Below are 12,784 nucleotides of genomic sequence, written 5' to 3' on the forward strand. Positions count from 1 at the left end.
GGACAAGCCATTCATTCTAAAAGAGAAACATCATTGCCCTTGTCCACCTCGCCTTTTCTTCTAGTAGATGTGAAGCAGAGGAACTCTTTTCCTTTCATTCTCCTCTGGATGTTTGTTGGGGCTCCAAATTGATGATCAAATCCTCCATAGATAAGGTATTATAAAAATAGGATACATCTATAGGTTTCTTGGGTAACGATCACAAAGAAACAGTAAGAACATGTCATATTGACATGGACAATGGAATCTTCAAAACATATCTTTGGAGCCTAGAAATATAGGCCAAAGTCACAAATGTTAAAATCACATACTCTGTATCTGCTTCCCCTGGAGCCATCTAGTCCTCTTCAAAAATAGTTAGTAATGGATTTAAAACACCTGAAAATTAGTCCAATGTATATTAAGAAGTTGGTGTTCGGCACAAACTACTCTCATCCACCTCAAAAAAAATGACATTTTTGGCCCCAGGCCAAAATCAAGAAAAGATTTCTGAAAATTTCTCAATTTATGCCACAGAATCAAGCGAGAGTCATTCGACCACATCGACTTCACCTTCTAAAGCATCTCACTCACAGGGCCTTCTTAACCGTGTACCTCAAAATTTTATTTTATTTTGCCCCAGGCCCAAATCAAGAAAAGATATTTTGAAATCTTTCAATTTCTGCTAGAGAATCAAGTGAGAGTCATTCAAATATTTGAGTTTTTATAGCCATAATTTAAATTGATATTAACGATGCTACATTAAAAAAACTCTTGCATCAACGAAAAATATGATTCAAGAGCTACATTGAAAGGTAAAATGACATATAAATACATTTGAGAAATATAAATATGTTAGATGAGGCCACCTAAGTTATAGTGGTTTCTTGGTGGTCAATTTTATTGACTAGATTCCATCAAGCAATATAATGTAATTGTTGGTTGCTTGTGTAATCTCACTACTCGAGTTTGAGTGTGGTTTGGCAACCTCAATTTGTGATGGCTTGAGGTGATGTCTAAAAATTTTCATTCAACAAACAAAGCTAGGTGTGACTACTTGTATTCAGTGCATGTTGCTGCTTCAAATAGACTGAAAAATTCAATTGATGCCCACCAAAAAAGTTTGGGTGTCTTGGCATTTTCAAACCTAGTTGCGGTCTTAGAGGGAGACTTGAATGGTGAACCCACACTCAAGGGTCAATCTAAAATTTGGTTTGAGGCCATATTTAGAATTTTTTGCTTCAAGGAGGCTTTTCAAAAATCATCACATGCTTGATTGTTCCTTGGAGTGCTTAAAACTTGTTATGGTTCAAGGTAGATTGTTGAAAGTTTGACTGCTATTCACTATTTATGCCTGCTTATGGCTTCTTGTGCTCAAGCTCTGTGGCTTGAAGATATTACAAGGTTGACTTTTAATCAAACCTAAGGTGCACTTAAGCTTTGTGGCTTGAGGTTACAATCACCTCTTTTGATATGACTTACCAAAGCTAGAGAAAATAGTTCTGCAGAAATCAATAATAACCACAACCACAATTGGGAGAAGTAAGAACCTGTACTTCCACATTATTGACAATATCTAGAGATAATAGGACTTCTACAGAAATAGGTAAAGGTTTATTAGGAATACAAGCAATATCAAGAAGGATATCAAAATACACAGAGTCCAGAAAACAGCAACCCCAACAAGAGTTACTATATTCAAAAATAATCTGCTTGATACATTAATTTAGGAGTAGAACCACTACTAGGAAACTCATTTCGTGACCTTGAGAGCCCGCTTATGCTACAAGCTAGTAAGGATATTGATGTAAGGAAGAAAGAATATTTACATTGGATGGAGAGAAAACCAAATCATAATAGAAGTAGTTCTAAACACAAAATATCACTTATTCATTATAGAGGCGATAGAGTACTAATTAGATATAGTTCATATGGAAATAAGGGGTTAAGAAAATGGATGAAAAGAACAGAGATTATTAGTTCTTCATTTGGAAAGAGTTATCTTGTTAAAAGAATATCAAGGTATTCAGTTATAACTAGATCCATCTTACAATCCTTAGTCAATGGAATTTATGATTCAAAGACAAAATTAGGGCAGATATAGCAAGGGACATTACAGAATAGGCGTGTTGTATAGATGGGCCAGGGGATTGCATTTATGTTGCAGCTTAGTGCAGATTAGTCGAGACCATATTTGGTTGTTCCAACATTGGAGGATTTTACAACCACATAATGGACTATTCTCAGCTATCATGTGACCTCCCTAAATCATATACCTTTACATTATTTCTACTATGCTACTTCTACTATCAAATCTAACTATAAAACTTGAATATCATTCACCATACATCACTCCTGCAGGTGTACATTCATCATTTATAATCAAATTCAATTATTGTGAGTTTTAAAATTGTGTATCTTAGTGATTTTAAGTTATTCAAGTATTACAAAATTGATATAAAAATAAAGGATATAACATTTAATGTATACCCATGAAAATTCTCTACCTACGGCTTCATTCTTGAATGATTGTAGGCAATTTGAGGGTTAATTCATTTAATTCCAATCATATTAACACTTGCGTGAATTTTTTTATTGTTGACTACTAGATATAAGTGCAATTTCTTGTAAGAGAGTGTTAAGGTTGTAGGTTGCCTCATATCAAACCTCAACTACTTCTTTTCATTTGGGTTAGCCATTTGATTGGAAGAAAAATTATCTAGTACTTAGAGTAATGACACTCTTGATGCATTCAAAATGTACTTGTATGGCATTGTGCTATATAAATATGGAAAGGATAAATCAGCCTGTGATGTTCTTGTAATATCTTTTAATGCATATACATGGAGCTGGAGTGTCTGGCTTGAGCTATAGGCTTTATGTACAAATATTAGTATCCTAAATAGGCTTGAGTTGAAAGATTATTGGATGAAATATTTTTGTTCTTGTAAATGCTTACTTGGAACTCCACAAAATTATTGAAGGTTTAGAAAAATATATGATGTTACAGCGATATTTCCTTTCAAAGAGTATATTTCAAGTCATATCAGTGTCAATATTTTATAATTCAAGTGATTATAAGAGAGATGAAAGCTTATATATGGATATGCTCAAGTATGATGCCTATCATATTGACAGTATGGATATCTTTACAAACATATAATATGTAAAAGAATTTTTTACTTCTCTACCTAGCACATAAAGTATTTTTTTACTGAAATATATAGGCCTAAGTCCAGTTTTATAATTTGGAATTATTGTAGTCTCAAAGGTCAGCATGAAAAGGTTCTTTTGTATTTCATGTGGGCAATAAAGATGAAAAAGAACTATCTGGAGGAAACTTCATAGTTAAGCAAGCTGGAGTAGTACTAGGATTGGTAACCTCCTGTGAAGTCCCTTGTCATGTCCCCACTCTAGCTCAATCTAGCAAAGACATGTGAGTCAGCTTATTATGGGGTCTTGTAGGCTGACAGGGTTGGATAGAGACCCAGTATGGTTATTTAATGTTGGGGACTTGGTGTTCTAGCGATTATTGATCAGTTGGGAGAGGTTCCTTGTTTTTAGGAGATAGTTCCTATATTTGTGGGGTTCATTCCTACTTTTGAGGAGGTATGATCATGCACAGGGTTGGGTTTCCATGAGTTTTCTCTTTGGGTTTAGTTTCAGAGGGATAGAGCTTGTTTCCTAAAATTTAGGAGCATCCCTAGATTTTAGGGATGAGACTGCCAGTGGATCCTTGATTTTTGACTTCAGTTACAGACAGGTGACAGGATGATTTTATGGTTTGTGATGTTAGTTGGGCATTTTGTAGCTATTTGGGTTATATTTTTAATATTTCCTAAGTTAGCGTTTAATAATTAAATAAGGCTAAGTTAATAGCCATTTTGGAGTAATAAGGGGAATTTTGACCTCATTTGGATGTGTACCCCTTGGTGTGATAGCTTGTTGGAAAGGTCTTGAACTTTTCTAAATCTTTCTCTTTGGTCGCAGGACGATTCAGTGAATGAATTTATGTCTATGGAGAAAAAGGGTCATTTTTAGTAACATTGCCACTTTAAAATAACACTTAAATCACTTTTGTAACCCAATGCCTTTTGGAGTCACTTTAGGGTTTGATTTTCTTTGGAAGGGGTTATAAGGAGATCGAGGCACCATTCCTCATTCATATTATGCATTTTAAACTTGTTTACAAATTTGCTCTGCTTGAGCAATTTTATTCTGGGATGCAAACCCCAAGGTATTTACTGGCTGGGACGTAACCCTCAGCAGTATTTGGTCTTGGAATTTTCAGTGGTATCAGCTGTTATCAGGGAAGGAGGATGCCATTTCAGCTTGGGTCTGTAGTATTGTTTAGCTGGGCACGATTATTGGTACATGGGAAAGTGAGCCTTGCAGCAGTAGCCGCCATTTGTAGCACTTTGAAATATAGAGAGTCGAATAATTAGCATCAGACATTTGCATTTTCACAGTCCTTTTCCATCAGCCAGTTTGGTGTCATTGTTAGGGAAAATGTACTAGATCCTTTGTTTGGCTCTATAATTCAGAGATCTTCTTGGTACGATTTGTATCAATTCTGATTTTGCTACATATCGTTATTTATTTTCAGACTCTTTTCATATCAATTGCTCCTCATTTCTATGTTGAATAATCATCAAAAATGCAAAAACAAACAAACTCTTCTACATTTTCGTCTAGTTCTACAAGAAAAAATTAATAAACAGGAAAAAGAAAATTTAAAATATATATATATATATAATAAAGCTATAGCAGATTAGCAGCAGAGATCCATCAGGAATCTTTCAGTGGTATCAGAGCTTACATCTTGCCAGCCTGTAGAGTTTGTGAGAAATTGTTACAACAGTTTTTGGCATCTAGGCATTGGATAAAAAGTTTTGATAATTCATTTCAGCATCTGGGTACTGGGTAAAAAGTTTTGATAATTCATTTTGGCTTCTGGGTATTGGATAAAAAGTTTTGATAATTCATTTCAGCATCTGGGTACTAGCTAAAAAGTTTTGATAATTCATATTGGCATCTGGGTAGTCACTAGTTGGTGGATTGAATATAAATCTATGTATCCTGGTGGAGAAATACACAAGTTCTACAAGCGTAGGAGAAACCAGTGGCAAGTAGAGGCCACCAGAGACACACAGATACCAACTATGGGTGAGGCACAAGGTACTACTAGCGACGGCATGCCTACAGAGGTAGAAGAAAGAGAGATGGTGCAGACCCTATTCACTACTCAACCCAAGATTTCTCAGAGTTTAGACAGATTACAAGATACCTTGGAGCGTTTGGAGATGGGTGGACACAGAGGCAGGCAAGGTAGATCAGTTTCAGTAGCTGGTAGTCAGCGTAGCCATCAGTCCCATTCTTCAATTGGGAGCTCCCTTCATTCCAGTAGGAGGCATCGCCATCATACACCTACTACAAATAGGCCATTGCTTCCTCAATTCATACCAGGTGAACGGCCAGCACAGGTGGAACCACTAGAAGTGGGGTTTCAGGAGTCAATTTTGGCAGCCACAGCTGAGTGGAGAGCTCTACCTCCTGAGGTTAGGGACGTCTTCCCTCTTCCCCAGTATTGTGCACAGTGTAGAGATACAAACAGGTTCAGGGGAGATCGTGGTAATAGACTACCACAGTAGCAGCATAATTATGACCTCAACAGAGCTACTAGAAAGATTACATTGGCCCCATATAATGGCTCATGAGACACTACTGCACGAGCTTGGGTCCACAAGCTAGACATATATCTTTCATTAAGGCCCATGCATGAGCATGAGGCTATTCAATTTGTTGTATTGCATTTAGAGGGGATTGCCTATGACTGGTGGCACCATGGATTGGTCACCCAGAATCATGCCTTAGTTCACTCCTATGATGAGTTCACCGAGCGACTCATTGCACGGTTTGATCGTAAGGATACAAAACTTTATTACAGAGAGTTGGCTCACCTTAAACAAACTAGTCATGCAAAAGCCTATATTAATGAGTTCCAGCATATTGCAGTTATGGTACCTGATATGCCCCAAAAATGTAGTGTGATGTTGTTCATTGAGGCTTTGCAGGATAGGCTAAAGGGGTTGGTACGTGCTTTCCAACCAGCTACTCTTAAGGAGGCTGTTGATGTGACATTGAGACTAGATACTATTCCCATTTATTATCAGGCAGATAAGAAACCATTTAGAGATTCACGGCCTACATAGAAGGCCAATACATCACAGAACAAAGGAGGGACCTCATCTAAAACTCCTTGGATGAATCAGGAGACGAGGAATGAATTGAGGAGGAAAAGGTTGTGTTTTTCCTGCAAAGAACCATGGGAACTAGGACACCGTTGTATGGGTAAAGGAAAGGTTCATTTGATTGAGGTGACTTCTGAGTTAGGGGATGAGGAGGTTCCTAATACTGATATTGAGGATAATATAGAGGATGTTGAGCAATTTCAAACACAGTTGGAGTTAGACACCCTTGAGCCTGTGGCATCAGCTAAAGTAGCTATGGCTACCCTCTCCAGTTATCCTAAGTTTCATGCCTTTCGATTGAAAGGTACACTTAAGGGTAAGCAGATCACTAGTTTGGTAGACACAAGTGCTACACATAACTTTATTGATCAAAAATTAGTTGAGAGGCATGGCTTACAGTACGAGGAGTTTGGTGGTTTTGGAGTGAAGGTGGCTGATGGTGCTATCTTGGGTTGTACCAAGCAGATTCCACAACTTAGTATTTAGATGGGAGATTATACTTTGACTAATGACTTCTATGTGCTTCCTATAGAAGATTATGATGTGGTTTTGGGCATGCAGTTCTTACAAGGTATTGAGCATTACATTATTGATCACCACCGTATGCAATTAGAGTTTCTTTCTAGTGGGCAGAAGGTGATTTTGAGGGCAACGTCAGATGGTGGACCTAGAGAGGTGACTTCTAGCAGGATGGAGACCATCCTTAGGCATAATGATGTGCTTTGGGCTACACACTATTTGGTTAAATCCAAAACACCCATATTTCAAGATGACCGTGTATTTCATGTGGACATTCAGTCAGTGATGGGTCATCACGGTAGAGTGTTTGGTGATATACCTCTTGGAGTACCACCAAGTAGAGGGTTTGAGCATGGTATAGAGTTGGAGGATGGAGCGAAGCTAGTGATTACTACCCCATACCGTCATCCTAGAGCCTATAAGAATGAAATTGAGAAGACTATTCATGAGCTATTGGACATGGGTTTCATTCGGCCTAGTTCCAGCCCCTTTGCTTCTTCTATAGTGTTGGTTAAGAAGAAGGATGGGACTCTACGGATGTGTGTAGACTATAGAGCTTTGAACAAGAAGATAATAAAAAATAGATATCCCATTCCGCGCATTGATGAGTTGTTAGATGAGTTACATGGGGCTGTCTACTTTTCTAAGATTGATCTTCGTTCAGGCTATCATCAAATACAAGTACGGGCAAAGGATGTACACAAGACTACCTTCCGTTGTCACTACGGGCACTATGAGTTTCTGGTAATGCCTTTTGGCCTTACCAATGCACCAGCTACTTTCCAGTCTTGTATGAATCATATCTTCAACAAGCAGTTGAGGAAATTAGTTCTAGTGTTCTTTGACGACATATTTATTTATAGCAGTACTTGGGAGGACAACCTCAGACATCTCAAGGAGGTACTTAGCATAATGGAGAGTCGGTCTCTATTTGCTAAGCTCTCCAAACGTGAGTTTGGATTGAGGGAGGTATTATATTTGGGTCATGTGATTAGTGCTAAGGGGGTGAAGGTGCATGAAGAGAAGATTAAAACGATTCAGAATTGGCTTGTTCCTCAGAACATTACTGAGTTATGAGGATTACTTGGATTGTGTGCTTATTATAGAAGATTTGTGAAGGGTTTCTCGTAGTTGGCAGCACCTTTGACAGATCTCACTAAGAAAGGGGCTTTCAGATGGACAGAACAAGCACAGGGGATCTTTGATAGACTCAAGGAGGTTATGAGTACTTGCCCCATTTTGGCACTACTTGATTTCTCGCAACCATTTGTCCTAGAGTGTGATGCTTCAGGTTTGGGTATAGGAGCAGTATTGATGCAGAATAGACACCCCATTGCCTATGAGAGTAGGAAGCTACAAAAAAATGAAAAGTTGTACTCTACCTATGATAAGGGAATGTTGGCTATTATGCATGCATTAGCTAAGTTTAGACAGTATCTTGTTGGTAGCAAATTTGTGGTGAGAACAGACCATAATAGTCTGATGTATTTCCTAAATCAAATGGAGCTCAATGATCGACAACAAAAATGGGTTAGCAAAATTCAAGCTTATGACTTTGACATTGAATTCATAAAGGGGAAGAATAATACTGTGGCTGATGCACTCTCTAAGAAACCTTCATTGGCTGTCCTATGTTCATTGAGCGAAATTTCAGCGGATTGGAAGGCTCAACTTTTAGTTGAGTACTCCAAGGATCAGTATGCTTGTGAGATCTTGGAAGGGTTGATAGTGGATGACAAATACAATGTGGTAGATGATATTATCTACTACAAAGGCAAGGTTTACCTTGTTCTAGGTTCTTAGTTGAAGGAACAAATTTTGCATGCTCTCCATGATACTCCTACAGTAGGACACCCAGGATATGGTAAGACTCACAGGGCGGTTCATGAGAGATTCTCTTGGAAGGGTCTCAAAGATGATGTTTTACGCCATGTCTGTGAGTGTATGACTTGTCAGCAGAACAAGTCAGAGCATACCTACCCAACAGAATTATTGCAGCCATTACCTATACCGGAATAGAAGTGGACAGGGATCTCAATGGATTTCATTACAGGTCTTCCTAGGGTTCAGGGGAAAGATTGCATTTACGTTGTTGTGGATAGGCTAACAAAGTATGCCCACTTCTTTTCAATTGCATTAGATTTTACAGCATCTCAGGTGGCTGAGTTATTCTTCAAAGAGGTGTTTAAATTTCATGGTCTTCCCAAGACCATTGTGAGTGATAGGGACAGCAAATTCATGAGTTCCTTCTGGCAGGAACTTTTTAGGCTAGCAGGTACTTTGTTGACACCTAGTACTAGTTACCACCCTCAAACTAATGAGCAAACAGAAATAGTCAACAAGTGGGTTGAGGGATATTTGCGTAACTATGTGTTAGGATAGCAAAAAGCATGGGTGTGTTGGTTGCATTTGGGCGAGTATTTTTATAATACTACGCATCATATGTCCATTAGCATGATGCCTTTCAGAGCTCTCTATGGATATGAGGCATTATCTTTCATTGATTTGGCATTTAGTGATAGTAGAGTACCCTTGGCTCATGATTGGTTACAGGAAAAGCACAATGTCATGAGATCTCTTAGGGATAATTTACAGCAGGCCCAGAATCAACAAACGATGTATGCTGACAGGCACAGGATTGAGAGAGCATTTGAGGTGGATGATATGGTCTTTCTACGCTTACAACCATATCAGTAGAGCACCCTAAAAAGGGGGGGAGCTGAGAAGCTCAAACCACATTTTTATGGTCCATATAGGATACTCAGGCGAGTGGGAGAGGTTGCATATGAGGTTGAGTTACCACCTGGCAGCAGAGTTCATAATGTATTTCATGTATCTTGCCTTAAAAAAGCCCTTGGACAGCATATTATGGTTTCACCCGAGTTACCTCCTATGGATGAGGAAGGTAAATTGATTTTGGTCCTTGATGAGATTCTTGAGGTGAGGGAACGGTGGTTGAGAAGCCAAGTGATTCGAGAGTATTTGGTTCGATGGAGAGATCTTCCCATAGAGGATGCCACCTGGGAGGGTGAGAGCATTTTATAGCATCCAGCATTACAATTGCTTGTGGGCAAGCATCTCCAAGAGGGGAGGATTGTCATGTCTCCACTCTAGCTTAATCTAGCAAAGACATGTGAGTCAGCTTATTATGGGGTCTTGTAGGCTGACAGGGTTGGATAGAGACCCAGTATGGTTATTCAGTGTTGGAGACTTGGTGTTCTGGTGGTTATTGATCAGTTTGGAGACATTCCTTCTTTTTAGGAGATAGTTCCTATATTTATGGGGTTCATTCCTACTTTTGAGGAGGTATGATCATGCACAGGGTTGGGTTTCCATGAGTTTTCTCTTTGGGTTCAGTTTCAGAGGGATAGAGCTTGTTTCCTAAAATTTAGGAGCATCCCTAGATTTTAGGGATGAGATTGCCACTGGATCCTTAATTTCCGACTTTGGTTATAGACAGGTGATAGGATGATTTTATGGTTTCTGATGTTAGTTGGGCATTTTGTAGCTATTTGGGTTATATTTTTAATATTTCCTAAGTTAGCGTTTAATAATTAAATAAGGCTAAGTTAATAGCCATTTTGGAGTAATAAGGGAATTTTGACCTCATTTGGATGCGTACCCCTTGGTGTGATAGCTCGTTGGAAAGGTCTTGAACTTTTCTAAATCTTTCTCTTTGGTCTCAAGGTGATTCAGTGAATAGATTTATGTCTATGGAGAAAAAGGGTCATTTTTAGTAACATTGCCACTTTAAAATAACACTTAAATCACTTTTGTAACCCAACGCCTTTTGGAGTCACTTTAGGGTTCGATTTGCTTTGGAAGGGGTTATAAGGAGATGGAGGCGCCATTCCTCATTCATATTATGCATTTTACACTTATTTACAAATTTGTTCTGCTTGGGCAATTTTATTCTGGGACGCAAACCCCAGGGTATTTACTGGCTAGGACGTAACCGTCAGCAGTATTTGGTCTTGGAATTTTTAGTGGTATCAGTTGTTATCAGGGAAGGAGGATGCCATTTCAACTTGGGTCTGCAGTATTGTTTAGCTGGGCACGATTATTGGTACATGGGAAAGTGAGCCTTGCAGCAGTAGCCACCATTTGCAGCACTTTGAAATATAGAGAGTCGGATAACTAGCAGCAGACGTTTGCATTTTCACAGTCCTTTTCCATCAGCCAGTTTGGTGTCATTGTTAGGGAAAATGTACTGGATCCTTTATTTGGCTCTATAATTCAGAGATTTGCCTGGTACGATTTGTATCAATTCTGATTTTGCTACATATTGTTATTTATTTTCAGACTCTTTTCATATCATTTGCTCCTTCTCATTTCCTGTTGAATAATCATCAAAAATGCAAAAACAAACATACTCTTCTGCATTTCCGTCTAGTTCTGCAAGAAAACTTTAATAAACAGGAAAAAGAAAATTTTAAAAAATATATATAATAAAGCTACAGCAGATTAGCGGCAGAGATCCATCAGGGATCTTTCATCCTTGTGCTTCACCTCTATGACCATCACCTAGATCTAATGAGTACTAAGTGTTCCATTTATTCTTAGGAGAGATGGATTCATATTGAATTACTACTCATGAAATATGAGTCAATGAGTTGGACTCAAAAGCTACATAGTTAAATCCTGGCAGCAAAATCACAATATGACTTGATGTGAAAATTATCTCCTACATATCAAAAGAACTACCTTTCAGCATGGGCACTTATGGGGCAAGAATATGTTGAATTGAAAAATACTCCAGTCGATGTTGATGCTTAATAATGATTTATTGATATAAATCAAATAGACTATTATGTGATATGATTTAGGGAAAAAAATGTGAAATTTTATCCATGCTCAACTATGTTCTTTATTATCATCAAAAAGCAACTTTTTTGGGTCTTGATGATGCTCGCTTGTGAATTGATATTTATAATTTATAAGAGAAATTGCAAATGCTTGATCAAGCCATGAAGTATTATATTAAGGATTTAAGAAACATGCATCTAGGGTGCCATGACGAAGCTATTACAAAATGAATCTTGACAGCAAGAAAATTAATAGAATTATTTTCCCAAAAATGATTGAAGCACTATTGTACCTTGCAAATACTTTGAATAAAATAGGAAAAAGTGATTTTCTTTATACATGGAAATACTTTGAACCTTATCCAATGTGATTGAATGCAATTTTATCTTTGGTATTCTTGTTACCGAGTGGAGGAGCATAACCTGTAAAACCTGCCCACAAAGAAAAATCAAACAAATTGTCATTTTTCAATAAAATATATCATACAAATGTAATATACTAACGCAATGTATTAAAGAGATGGTTCTTTCAGTTTATATTCTTATCTACTAAAATATTAAGATAGGGGAAAAGAATGAGAAACTGATTACCATTTTCCCTATCAAACTAATATGCAATATAATAACCCTAATGTTTGACAAACCTTACTAAGCAATTAGTATTCCTTTACATAAGGAATCATGGTGAGGTAAGGGAAGCGATGAATCTGTGGAAGAGTAAACATGTACAACATCTATGGCATCTTCCACCACTTGGGTGGTGTTGGTTTAAGCTCGTGCAAAAGCAGTGTAAAACTCACAACACACACATTTGGCACTACCCCAATTTTTGAGGTTGTTACATCAAAGCAACCAAAATGTGTCTTGTATTGCCATTAGGCATAACTATGATAATCAGTTACTCTATGGAATTTGAAATGCTTTTAGCTTGGCAGATTAGATGACCTTTTCACAGATTGATTACCTTGACAATAAATTAGTTTTTTCAATGTTAATTATGTAAAAGCTATGTCGAAAAATGACAATAAATTATGCAAAATCCAAAATGAATTAACAACAATTTAATTTGTCATATGAAATTATGCAGAATCCAAAATGAATTCAATCCCAATTTTTTAACAAATCTATCTACCAGACCCTGTTAACAAGTCCCAATATTTTCCTTCCATGGAAGTTCTTTGTCGAATTGGTACTCCATTATAAGGTATCTGCTACTATTACTCCTATTTA

The 12,784-nt window shown here is 37.6% G+C and overlaps 1 pseudogene; it reads left to right on the forward strand.

The window, feature by feature from the left end:
* The first annotated feature begins 2,682 nt into the window (after positions 1-2,682).
* Positions 2,683-11,925, forward strand: LOC149555561 (anaphase-promoting complex subunit 8-like; annotated as a pseudogene).
* The last annotated feature ends 859 nt before the right edge of the window (positions 11,926-12,784 follow it).

This window comes from Cupressus sempervirens, chromosome 5, assembly GCF_028749045.1.
Source record: "Cupressus sempervirens isolate cs-2001-9-10 chromosome 5, ASM2874904v1, whole genome shotgun sequence".
NCBI lineage: Eukaryota > Viridiplantae > Streptophyta > Pinopsida > Cupressales > Cupressaceae > Cupressus > Cupressus sempervirens.